Raw genomic sequence first — 12582 nt, forward strand, 5'->3', positions numbered from 1 at the left:
GAGTGCCTCTGTTGATGAACAAATGAGCAGTCAAATCCTGCCCAGAGTGCGCTTATGGTTTGCACCCTGAACTTCATCTTAATCAATAAAAATCTGTTAGGAGGGGGTTCATCTTGTTACTTACTATGACGAATGGAACGTTTCACAAAACTTCCTAACTATAGGAAAGTCTGCTTGGGACCTTTAAGACAGTTTAGTTGGGCAGTAGGTTTTCATTTGTGTGCAAGAGAAAGAGCTAGAAAGAAAATTATTAAAACCTACATTCAAACAATGTTTAGCATAGTCCAAGAGAAATAGCTAGAAGCTTGTTGCTGTGGGATGGTATATCCTACTCATTTATCTAACATTTAATATATTCCAGGAAATAACGAATAAATCACAGCCCTACAGGAGCAGGGGAGAGTGAGCAGTCATATTCTTTCGCCTGTCATGGCATTTATGAGTTTACTGGCTCCACTGAGGGTCACAGCTGGTGGCTGCGGGAGAGATTAAAAAAAAACCCCAGATGGTTGCTAGATTTATCATGATCACATCGTAAGGTATATAAAATGTTGAATACCTGAATCTAATATAATGTCGTATGCCAATTATACTTTAATAATTAAAAAAAAAAAAAAAAAACCCAACCCAGAAACACTAGCTTATTTGTTGGGATCCAAAGCCAGGTTTCAGGGGCACCAAGTCTAACCCAGCCCAGACTGCTTCTTAGAGTTCTCAGGGGATGGCATAAATTTCTCGAGAGAAATCCAGGCTGGGCAGAGGACAGGTGGCAGGAGGCCTGGGGTGTGAGAGTGCAAGTCAGACCGATACCAAGATCACCTGGGGAGGGACTTCATGCTGTGATTCCTGTCTTGGTAGTCTTAATGAGATCTGATGCTGAGTGGGCATCACTCAGCATTACTCACTGAATTCTCAAAACAAGCCTGTGAAGTGGAAGCTATTAAACCCTCGTGTACAGATGAGGAAACCAAGGCCCTGAAATCTTTGTGTGTGTGTGTTCTTTTTTATTTATTTTTATTTTTAAAAATTTTTTAAGTTAAATTTATTCAGGTAACATTGGTTAATACAATTATATAATTTTCAGTTGTATATTATAATTTGACATCTCTATATTCTATTGTGTGATTACCACCCAAAGTCCAGTTTCCTTCAGCTACTATATATTTGATCCCCTTTACCCGCTTCACTCTCCCTCTACCCCTCTATATTTGACTCCCTTTACCCCATCTACCTCTCCCCTCCTTCCCACCCCCTACCCTCTGGTAACCACGAGTCCATTGTCCATGTCCCTGAGTCTGTTTGTTTGTCCTGTTCATTTGTTGCCTTTAAGTGATATCATGTGATTTTCAACTTTTTCTGTCTAGCTTATTTCACTTAGCAGGATTATCTTGAGGTCTATCTATATTGTCACAAATGGCAGTATTTCATCTCTTCTTATGGCCGAGTAACATTCCATTGTATATATGTACCACAGCTTCTTCTGCCAATCATCTATCGTAGGACACTTCAGTTGTTTCTATGTCCTGGCCACTGCATTTGCTCAGATTCCCCTGGAGCTCCGCAGTGTTCGGTCTCGGAGGGTATGAGGGGAGGGGCCCTCTGAGTTGGGGGTGGGAGGCTGCAGTTCAGCCTCGGTTTTGAAACCAGTAAAAATCAACTATTGTTTCTCTGTGGTTCCATCCTGCTTCTCTGCTTTCTGCCCCGATGACTGGGCCTTGCTGCCGGCTGTGTAGAAGTCCCGGCACTTCCAGGCAGGGTTGTTCCGGGAAGTCGCTGCTCCTTCTCTTCTCCTCCTCCTCCTGCAAGGAGCTCCGTCGACTGTGAGAGGCAGCTTTTTTATTTCTCCTAGTCCACCGCCCGACACTGGGGTTCTGACTTGTGGTAGTTCTTATGTGCAGATCCCACACTCAGATGTGCTGGTGTGCACTTTGGGTGTTTATTGTTCATTCTTAGATGTTCAGCTTATTGTTGTTTCAAGGGGAGAGATCTGAGGACATCTCTCACTCCCCCATGTTTCCATGTGTCTGAAATCTTAAGTAACGTGTCCAAGGTCACACATGAAAAGTCGTAGAGCTGGTTCCTTCCCAGGCCTGTGACTCCAAAGCTCATGTCTTTTTTATTTTATTTTATTTTATTTTATTTTATTTTATTTTATTTTATTTTATCTTATCTTATTTTATCTTATTTTATTTTATTTTTTTACATTAAGTTATAATTTACATACAGTAAAGTTTACCCTTTTTAGTGATGTACCATTCTATGAGCATTGACAAATGCATTCAGTTGTACAACTGCCACTACAGTCAATATGTAAAACAGTTCCATCACTCTCAAAAATCCCCTGATCCCCCTTTGTAGTCACTCTCCTTTTTCCACTCACCTGCAGCCCTGGACATCTGGTGATCCCTTTTCTGTCTGTTTTGTCTTTTCCAGAATGTCCTATAAACAGAATTGTACAGTCTTTGAGACTGCTTCTTTCACTTAGCAAAATGTATTTGCGATTCATTCTTCTTCTGTTGCTCCATACTTCTGGTGAGTACTATTACATTTGTGAATATACCATGGTACCATGGTTTGTTTCTATTCAAGTAGTTGACGGACATATGGGTGGTGCTCAGTTTGGGGAGATTATGTATAAAGGTGCATAAACATTTGTGTACAGGTTTTCATATGAATGTAAATTTTCTTTTCTCTTGGGTAAATACTTAGGAGTGAGATTGCATAGCTCATGCTTCTGACCAGGCTCTAAGATGCTATGGAAGTAGATAATCGGAACAGCCCTGGACATTGAGAAAAAAATATATATATATTTTTGATTCACACCTTTCCAAAAACTTGGAAATAATTTTTTTGTTCTAATCTTTACATTTTTAAAAAATATAGAACAAAATGCTATACTCATAACAGTCTTAAGCTTAAAATGTAGTTTTTGATCTGTAACAAGTACCAAAAACTAAGTACTATTTTTCTTTTTTTTTTTTAGCATTTGCAATCTCAGTTCTCATACCCTAAACAAAACTCTCCCTTTCCCCCCCACCACAACATGTACATTTCTGAGTGTTTCCTGTGTTACTTTGAAAGCCATAATGGTCAGACCCAGGCACTCAAACAGAAGAAGGTATAAATGAGGTTTCCCTTCCTCCTCTCTTTAGTCTGTTCTTTCCTCTCAGGTTTATTTTAACTCTGACCCCTTCTTCCCCATGTCCCTAGCCTCCTCTCACTACCCCATTCTTACCCATCACCTGCTTTGGAAGCGGATGCTGGCTTCTCAAATGGAAGCCTCCTTACCATATTTAGCTAAAATATCATTTGAATGGAGTGACATCAGTCAAACCACATTACCCACTTTGTGTCCTGATGTGTATATGTAAGAAGTGAGTGAAACATCCCACTTTTAATGAAACTATTCTTTCACAAGATGGGTTCTATTGAATGGACACAATGAAATAGAATTTGGTGAAAAGAATTCACCAGCCATGACTCCCCAGGGAGATAATTTTCTCCTCCTTCTTCTAGCTGGATGTATTGAGAACCTCTCTCAGAGTTAATGCCTGATTGGTTAAAATAGGGAGGTTCACATTCAACACAAACATAAGCAAAGGCCCAGGAAATGCTATGCCTACAGGGTCATTTTCAGAAGCCACATGATAGCTTTTGAGGTTCCTGGGTACCTTAGTCTGGGTTCTTCCCAAAACGGGACCTGATAGTAATGCTTATTTGTGAGCAGTCTATTTGAGAGTGAAACAGGGAAAGAGGAGAGCCAATAAAAGTATGAATTATTGAATTGGCTACCACTAGGCGGGACCTTTTGAGAAACTGTATGCAATGTATCTATCTCAGGAAAATTAGGGCTGGGGGAGAGGAAATGGGGAAGCATTTATCCTTCTGCTCTCGAGGGTCATCAACACACCTACACTTGCCTGGTTTGTGGCAGAGCATGGGGGAGGCCAGGGGCTTGATTCCCACAGAAGCCTGTTGGCTACACCATGATGCTCAAAAAAAAAAACGCTGATTTAGTGGGGCTTAAACTCTCTTGCTGAGTAAACAGCAAAGCTATTTGGAGTCTCCTGGGACTTGGATCCAGCCTTTGTCGTCCTATAGCCCTAGCTGTAAAACTCTAGTTGCTTGGAGTGAGCTGGAAAGAATGTCAACTGTGGAATTTCTATTTGGGAGAGGCCTGGGGGCAGCCATCTGGTTGGGACTTGGGGGTGGTCTTAAAGTTGTGCTTACATAACAGATATTGTTTTTACTTAGACTGTAGGTTTATTTGGGAGTGATTGGGATAGTGGGGGACTCTTAGCTCTGGACACAGCTACCAAGAGCTCTTTTGAACAAGTACTGCCCATGTAGCCCAGAGTCTTCGAGGCTTTCCATGCCTGGTCTCTTTATAAAACTGCGCAGAGTGCATGGCCGCGCTCTTTCCCTTTCTTGTCCAGTGTGCCAGTGTGGCCTGCCCACTCTGTCACGGGGGAGAAGGGTAAGGTGAGCAAAGAAGAAATCTTCCCAGCAGAGGAACTGTTAGTGAAGTCTCAATTGCCAAGCTCCCAGGGAAATATCTTCAACCCCCAAAGTTTGTGACTCCCAGGTTGCCGGTGGTGTGATCCAAGCACAACAGTGAGAGCTGGCGGTTACGCAGTGTCCTCTGGTGCCAAATTTTCACATGCGTCATCTTACTCAGCTCCTAGACCTGAAGGAGAGGTGACCTCTTTAGTATGTGACTTGTATACTTCTATACAGGTCTTGACTTGAAAAGCAGTTGTGAATTACCATGTATGTATCTATAATCCTCAGGGATTGTCTTAAACCTGGGGTTTGCTCCTGATAAACATCTCTTTTCCTCCTTAATTAGTTTTGACTTGAGGAAAGGGGCAGGGCAGGATGATGAAGAGAATACTCTGGAACTCCCTTGCTTTGTAGGGTTACTCTCACCTTTCCCTTTTCATTTTCCCTCCCTGTCCCCGCTTCTAGTTCCCAAATTGTCCTCACCCTTTAAGCCTCTCTTCTTCCAGGTTGTCTGTCCACTCCAGTTCCCAGGGGTCACTTTCTCCTCTGAAAATAATAGTGCTCTCCCGCTCAATTCACTTGACTGTGTATCATTTCTGCCCGAAGATAGTTCTGGTTTTACAGTTTATCTTTTCAGGTCCTTCTGCCTTATCTTTCTCCTCTTCCTATAGCCCCCTCCCACAACTTCCCCCAGTAGATCGTAAGGTCCTTGAGTTTGCTTTAAATCTCTTTGTAACTTCCACAGGGTCTAGTTGGGTGTCTTAGACACAGTAGGGATCAATAAATACTTTTTCAGAAAAAGGGACTCATGAAAATTTGGGGAAGGATACTCCGATGGCCTCTGTCTCCACTGGGTCTTGAACATGTTTGAAAAATTGGCTGGCCTTGAACGCTATTTCCAACATTTAAAGAATGAGCACTTTGTACCAATGCTTGTCGAGTTTTCTTGCTAGCATCTACCTTCCTTCCACAAATATTTATTGAATACCATTGTGATGGCTACCATCAATAGTATAGGCTTTAGAGAGAGACCACCTTTGTTCAAATCTCAGTTCTTCTTTGTTCAAATCCTGGCTGTGCGATATCGGACAAGTGACTTAAGCTCTCTGAGTTTCATTTTCCTCATTTGTAAAATGAGAATAATAACAGTGGTGGCCTCTAAGGCTTGCTGTGCATATATAATGTATATGGAACATTTGATGGAGACCAAATAGTAAGTGCTCAGAGGAATACAATTTGGTGTTTGTCCTTGAGCTTGCTATCCAACAGAGAAATACATACTAACATAACTGTGTGCCTTAAGTTGGGTGCCCAGAAGTTGACCAGGAGACATGATTTGAGTGTAAGTAGCTTATTTGAAAAGTGATTCTGAGAAGCATGGGGGAAGGCAGGGGGGAAGTGAGGCAATACAGGGTACTTTAATGAGCAGGTTGCCACTGTGGGCAACTGGGGCTCGATCCTGCTGGAACCTCTGGGAGATGGCAGAAAGTGAATCTCAGCAGCGTTGTCTCCCCTTCCCCTAGGGGCAAGGAGTTGGGTGTCTCTCATTGCTTGAGGGCTGTTCCCGAAGACTCACACTTTCAGCCTGCTCTTCTCAAGACAGTCAAAGAAAGCTCTCAGGCCAAGAATGAGGGGTGTCTGCAGAAGACAGTCCGGAGTAGGATCATGGCCCTCATTGGATAACGTGCTGGGGGACCAAAGTCAGGGCATAAACCAAAAAAACTTCTTATGAGTTACTCCTGTCATCTGTAATAGCTGGTGGAGAGAGATAATAAACCTTCTTAAAGTGGTCGAAGGGACGGTTTTAGGTATAGAGCAATTGCCTCCGAAGCTTCTGCGAAGAATTATTGTGAGGTGGTGACTCTCAGATCTCAGCCTCCACCATGCCCTTCCAGCACTGAAGGTGAGCTCCTGAAAGGCAGAGACTGCTGCCTGAGCTCCAGAGACAGGCTCAGCCCCATAACTGTGTCTCTAGGAGTTGCAGCCCTGCTGTGTTAGCAGTGCATGGCTGGGACAGGAAAGAGCAACCTTGTGGATTCAAGTATACTGATGCCTCTGGCACCTTCTCCTGCTTTTTAAACCTGAGATAGCAGAGCAAAGGGAAAAATATGCAAAAAGCACAGTAAATTAGGGAAAGGGCGTTACAGTTTTGCCTTTATTTGTTCTTCATTAGGTCTTTCTTTCCCTGCAGTGATTTTCTCCAGAATTTATAGTCGAAAGGAAATAGGGTTGTAAGTAGAGCTGGAGAGAATTCAAAAATAGTCCTTATTCCACAGAGAGTTTTAGATGACTGGGGGCTTATAGCAAGTCTAACTTGAAGGTATAGCCAGGGAGTGTGAAACAGGGTGACTTAAGGGGGCTTGTAGGACACCCATAAGTTTACAATTCCTGGCACTCCGTATTCACTCCTACATCTTATCTTTCCTGGTCCATTTCGAGCTGTAATGGTAATTTCATACCTGTGGTTTTGATTTTTTAAAATCTTTATCGTTGCCTCTATCAGAGTGTATACTGTGTTGAGTAGTGTGCTTCCAAAACTCATGTCCACCCGGAGCTTCGGAATGTGACCTCATTTGGAAATGGGGTCTTTGAAGATATAATTAGTCAAAACGAGGTCATAGGGGATTAGAGTGGGTCCTAAATCCAGTGTGTGACTAGTGTCCAGAAAGAAGAAGGAAGTTTGGACACAGATACACATGCGCAGGGAAGAAGCAGAGACTGGGGTGGTGAAACCGCACGGCAGGACAAGCCAGAGGTTGCTGGCTGCCGCTGGACGCCAGGAGGAGGCAAGGAAGGGATCTCCCTGGAGCTATCAGAGGGAGCATGGCCCTGCCTGCACCTGGATTTCTCACTTGTAGCCTCCAGAACTGTGGGACAATGCATGTCTGTTGTTTTAAGCCATCCAGTTTGTGGCGCTGTGTTATCGCAGCCTTAGGGAACTTATACAAGTATCAGCCACCTGAGGGCAGGGATAACGTCTTACTCACCTGTGCCTCCCTCAGTGTTTAGTTCGAAGCATGTTGGTTGACTCAAGAAGTTAAAGGTAACTTTTTGAAAAGCATTTATTACTGGAAGGTGTGGCCCTTTAGTGCTTGGCTGCTCTCATAGCTACAGAAATTAGGGGTTTAGGGCATGGGCAGTTGCCTCTTGGAAGGACCAGACAATACTAGGGAAGGGAGATACTTACGAGGGGGTTGAGAGTAGGCCAAAACTTCATCTACTTCTCAATATGGCTAGAGCTGGCCTGGTTACAGGGCCTTCACATCTGCTTATGTGGGTTCGAGAAGGCTTAGACACTTCTGGGAGTGGGCAAATCCTCAAGAATCCAAGGTCCTGACCGTGGATTCCTCCAGCTGGACTCTGGAGGATTGGGTGTCACCAGGGCTAGGGAAAAGAGGGTGGTGGTTTGGGGTTGAAGTTGACTTTAGCAAATAGCCCATTGTTCTCTCTCACCCTTCTGTGAAAGAGGATCAGAAGTTCACTGCATGGCTCTCAGGAAGTTCTTGGCAGCTCTGTTTACAATAATGAGATTTTTGGAAATGACCCAATGTCTGACAATAGATGATTGGTTAGATAAAGTATGGTTTAGCCAGACATTGGAATTCTATTCAACCATTAAAGATGATGTCATCGATGATTGTTTATTGACATGATAAAAGGCTATCCTATACGGAAGACATACACATAGATATGTATTACTTTCCATATGTGGTATGTGTATGACACATGTATGCAGGCATAGAAAAAGATCTACACAGAAATAAGACCAAGGTTTTAATAAGATTTTCTCTGGCCAGTGAGGTTATGGACAGTTTTTCCCTCTATGATGAGCATATATTTGTTTGTAATATAAAACTAAAGTTGTTTTTAGTTTTAAAAAATGCTCCTGTAGCATTATAGGTTGGACCATGAACGTCCTCCCTTCTTCTCCCCTGTGGGAACTTACTTTTCTGCATTTTTTTTTGCATAGGTTTGGGCGCTCTCTCTCTCAGAGAATCGGCAGAGAGCCATGACAGCAGCACAGAGAGAACCGCGTTGTCTGTGTACTTTGTGCCAGGCACTCGGTTAAGCTGTTGGTGAGAAGGATCTGTGGCTGACGGAGCACCTATTAGGTGCCAGGCACTTTGCTGAGAACTTTCTATACGTTCTCACCTTGAATTTAATGGACACAGCAACTCTTTGGATAAGTGCTAACATTTTTATGGTACAGATGAAAATTTAAAGTTTAGAGAGTGCTCAGTAGTTTAAGTAGCAAGATGGGAATTTAAATTCAGTTATCTCTGACTCTATCACCACTGCTACTACTGCTCTAACTTCTCCTCGACTCTACTAATACTAGTACTACTCTACTCTAACCACTACTACTACTGTACCTTAACTAGACTAACACGATGACTCTCCTCCTCCTCCCCTAACTCCTCCTCTTCCTCTACTCTATTAGCACGACTACTACTACCTTACTCTAACCACTACTACCCTACTTTTGCTGCTGCTACTACTACTACTACTATTGTATTCTTACTACTCTCTTCCTTCTCCTCTGCTCTACTCTAGTTACTAGTACTACTACTCTAATTATGGCTCCTTCTCCTCTGCTCCCTTCCTCCTCCTCCTCCTCCTCCTCCTCCTCCTTCTCTTCCTCCTCTTCTACGCTACCTTGAAGTCCAAAGTCGTTTAAATTATACAGTTCTCAGTTAACAATATATCATAGTTTACTTAACTATTTTTTATTTTGCACAACTGTCTATTTTAAGTATGTCTGTTATTATAAGGAGACACTGCATATAATAGCTGTTGCCTATCTTTTAAAAAATCTTACATATACATGTGCATTATGTATGTGTGTATGTGTGAGAAAGAAGACTGGAAGAAGATACACTAAACATTTAATAATAACTACACATGGGGACTGGAATTGAGCATAGGAGACATAGGGAAAATAACTTTAAAAAACTTAAGAAAATAGAATCGATTTTTTTAGAGCAGTTCTAGGTTAACGGGAAAACTGAGGGGAAGGCGCAGAGATTCCCATTATCCCCTCCCCAACACCTCCGGCCTCCCCACTATCAACGTGTTCTGCAAGAGTGGTACATTTGCTATTCGATGAACCTAAATTGACACATCGTTGTCACTCAGAATCCATAGTTCACATTTGGGTTCAGTTTTGGTGTACATTCCATGAGTCTTGACAAATGTATATCCACCATTATATTATCATACAGAACAGATGCACGGTCCTGAAAATCTTCTGTGCTCTCCCTATTCTCTCCTCACTTCTCACCACCACCCCTGGGAAACACTGATTTTTTTACTCTCGCCATAGTTTTGCCTTTTCCAGAATGTCATACAGTTGGAATCATGCAGTATATAGACTTTTCCAGTTGGCTTCTTTCACTTAGTAATATGCATTTAAGATTCCTCTATGTCTTTTCCTAGCTTGACAGTTCATTTATTTTTAGCATTGAATAATATTCCACTGTCTGGATGTACCACAGTTGATTTATCCATTCACCTGACGAAGGACGTCTTGGTTTGCTTCCAAGTTTTAAATAAAGCTGCTATAGACATCCATGTGCAGGTTTTGTGTGGACTTAAGTTTTCAACTCATTTGGGTAAATGCCAAGGGGCTCAATTGCTGGATCATATGGTAAGAGCATAGTTTTATAAGAACCGCTAAACTGTTTTCCAAAGCACTGTACCATTTTGCGTTCCCACCAGCAATGAAAGAGCTTGCGTTGCTTCAGATCCCTGACAACATTTGGTGCTGTTAGCATTTTGGATTTGGCCGTTCTAATAAGTGTGTAGTGGTATTGTATTATTTTAATTTACGATTTCCTAGTAACACACGATGTTTTCATATACTTATTTTCCACCTTCTTCGATTAGGTGTCCGTTCAGGTCTTCTGCCCATTTTTTCAAAATCAGGCTCTTTGTATATTTTGAATAATAGTCCTTTATTAGATATATCTTTTGTACATATTTTCTCCCAGTCCATAGCTTGTTTTCTCATTCTCTTGAAAATTTTTACTTTTTACTTCACATATTTTAGTATTGTTTGTTCCCTGCCCCTCAAAGGCTATTTGTGATATTTTTTTTTAAAAAAAAACATTACCATACAATGCATTCAGAAGCATATAAAGAAACTAGGATTTATCAATAATACACCTAGTGTTAGAAAGATTTCTAGGGAAAATGAAAGATTTCCCCTAACCAGAAACCCAGGTTCTGCCCTGCAAAGAGGAGAGAACAGTGAGCATGCTGAATATCTCCCATTGGAGGTAACAAATTTTTTAATAGCTCGTGTTCGGCTATCACCGTGTCATATATTCCAGAGTTTAATGCCTATATTATACATTTATATGTCTGATAGGGGCTTGGATAAATAGGCGAGTCTCTGCCTCCCTGAAAAAATATCCTAATGAATTGGATTTTCTTTGGCTAAAAGAAAAAACTGGAGCCAGCTAGAGAGGGCAAAGAGAAAGGTCAAAAATGATAGCATACTAGAGGCCAGAAAAAGCCATTTGGCAGAGGACAGACTTCTTTGGCTGATGGACTTCTGTGGCTCTTTTAGGAGGAAGCTCCGTATTTATGGTCAAAGGCCCTGGGTTCCAGACCAGCCCCACCATAAACAGACTGTGTGACTTGAACAAGGTGCCAAGCTTTTCTGAGCCACAGTTTCCCTATTTTGGAAAATGCAGATGATAATAATAGTGACTATCTTGAGGGGTTGCTATGAAAATTAAATGACGCTTCACTTTCGAAGTGCTTTGCAAAGAACGAATTGCTTGTCTGAACATGCTATCTGAGTATTCTTTGGGTATTTAGACACGTTGTTTGCATGTCTGCTGGTGCCAAGCACTGGGTGTATAAGGAACGCTAATGCTTGATACTTGCCCTCAAGAAACTGTCAGGCAATATGAAAAGCCAGATATGTGGAAGGATCATCCTATAACTGTTGTACTGGAACTTATACCAGATACTTGCCACTTAAAAATATAAGGCCATCTGTGTTGTTCATTATTACAAGAAGGTTCTCATCTTCCAAAGTAGATGGCAGGCTCCTTGATGGTAGGGTGTGGCTTTTTTTTTTTCTTTTTTTTTTTACCTCCCACCACAACTTATATAGTATTGAGTGAATACTATCTATTACCATATATAGAGGGCTCTCTCTGGACTAGACTCTGTGTTTAGATCTTTTAGATATATATTTAGATATATCTTATGTGGTCTTTAAAACAACCCTATGAGGACTGGTCTACGGCCATACGACTCTGAACAAGCCTGATGTCTGATCTCAAAAGCTAAGCAGGGTTGGGCCTCATTAGTACTTGGATGGGAGACCATCTAGGAAGACCAGGTGCTGTAGGCATAAATAATAATAAATAATAAAAGTAAATAAATCGAACAACTCTATGAGGGAAGTAATATTATAATTTCAATTCTACAATAGGGGAACTGAGCACAGAGCAGTTAAATAGCTTTTATGAGGTCTCTCAGCTATTGAGTGGTGGTGTCAGAATTTGAATCTTGATTTATCTGACTTCACAGCCCATATTTTTAAGGGCTGTGTTGAGAGCTCCAGAAATTTGTTGACTGGTTGCTAAACTCACTTCATGGTTTCAAGTAGAGAACAACTTAGTGTTGAGTTAAAGAGGAGGCATGAGGTGAAGTGTGAGGGACCCCAAAGAAGTGAGAGGGAGACTTTGGGCTCCTGTTGTGTCCCTGGGGGATGTTCTCATACTTGGGGACCACAAACATCTTCATCACCCTGCATCATGAGGACTAAGAATATTTTCTGGCTCTCATTTAATAGCAGCCAATTAAAGATCCCTGTGGGTTCCATACATGAGGATAGGTGAGTCAGGATGAGGACCCAGTGTGGTCATAGGGTGGCATATCAAGTAGAGGTCCAGGGGCCAGGTGGGTCTGGGGCTGAGGGTCATCTGGGGTGCTGCTTACACAAGGGCTGAGTGAAAAGAAGTGAAAACAGAATGTGGAAAGGGGAGATGCTGGGAGAAACAGGCAAATTGGGGGGGGGGGTGTTGTCAGTTGGAGCCTTGCATTAAAAGTTTCAGGTTT

At 42.0% G+C, this 12582-nt stretch overlaps 1 pseudogene; it reads left to right on the forward strand.

Moving 5' to 3' along the window:
* Positions 1 to 11756: 11756 nt before the first annotated feature.
* Positions 11757 to 11872, forward strand: LOC118605693 (annotated as a pseudogene).
* The last annotated feature ends 710 nt before the right edge of the window (positions 11873 to 12582 follow it).

Source organism: Rousettus aegyptiacus, unplaced genomic scaffold (genome assembly GCF_014176215.1).
Source record: "Rousettus aegyptiacus isolate mRouAeg1 unplaced genomic scaffold, mRouAeg1.p scaffold_m13_p_7, whole genome shotgun sequence".
NCBI classification, from domain to species: domain Eukaryota; kingdom Metazoa; phylum Chordata; class Mammalia; order Chiroptera; family Pteropodidae; genus Rousettus; species Rousettus aegyptiacus.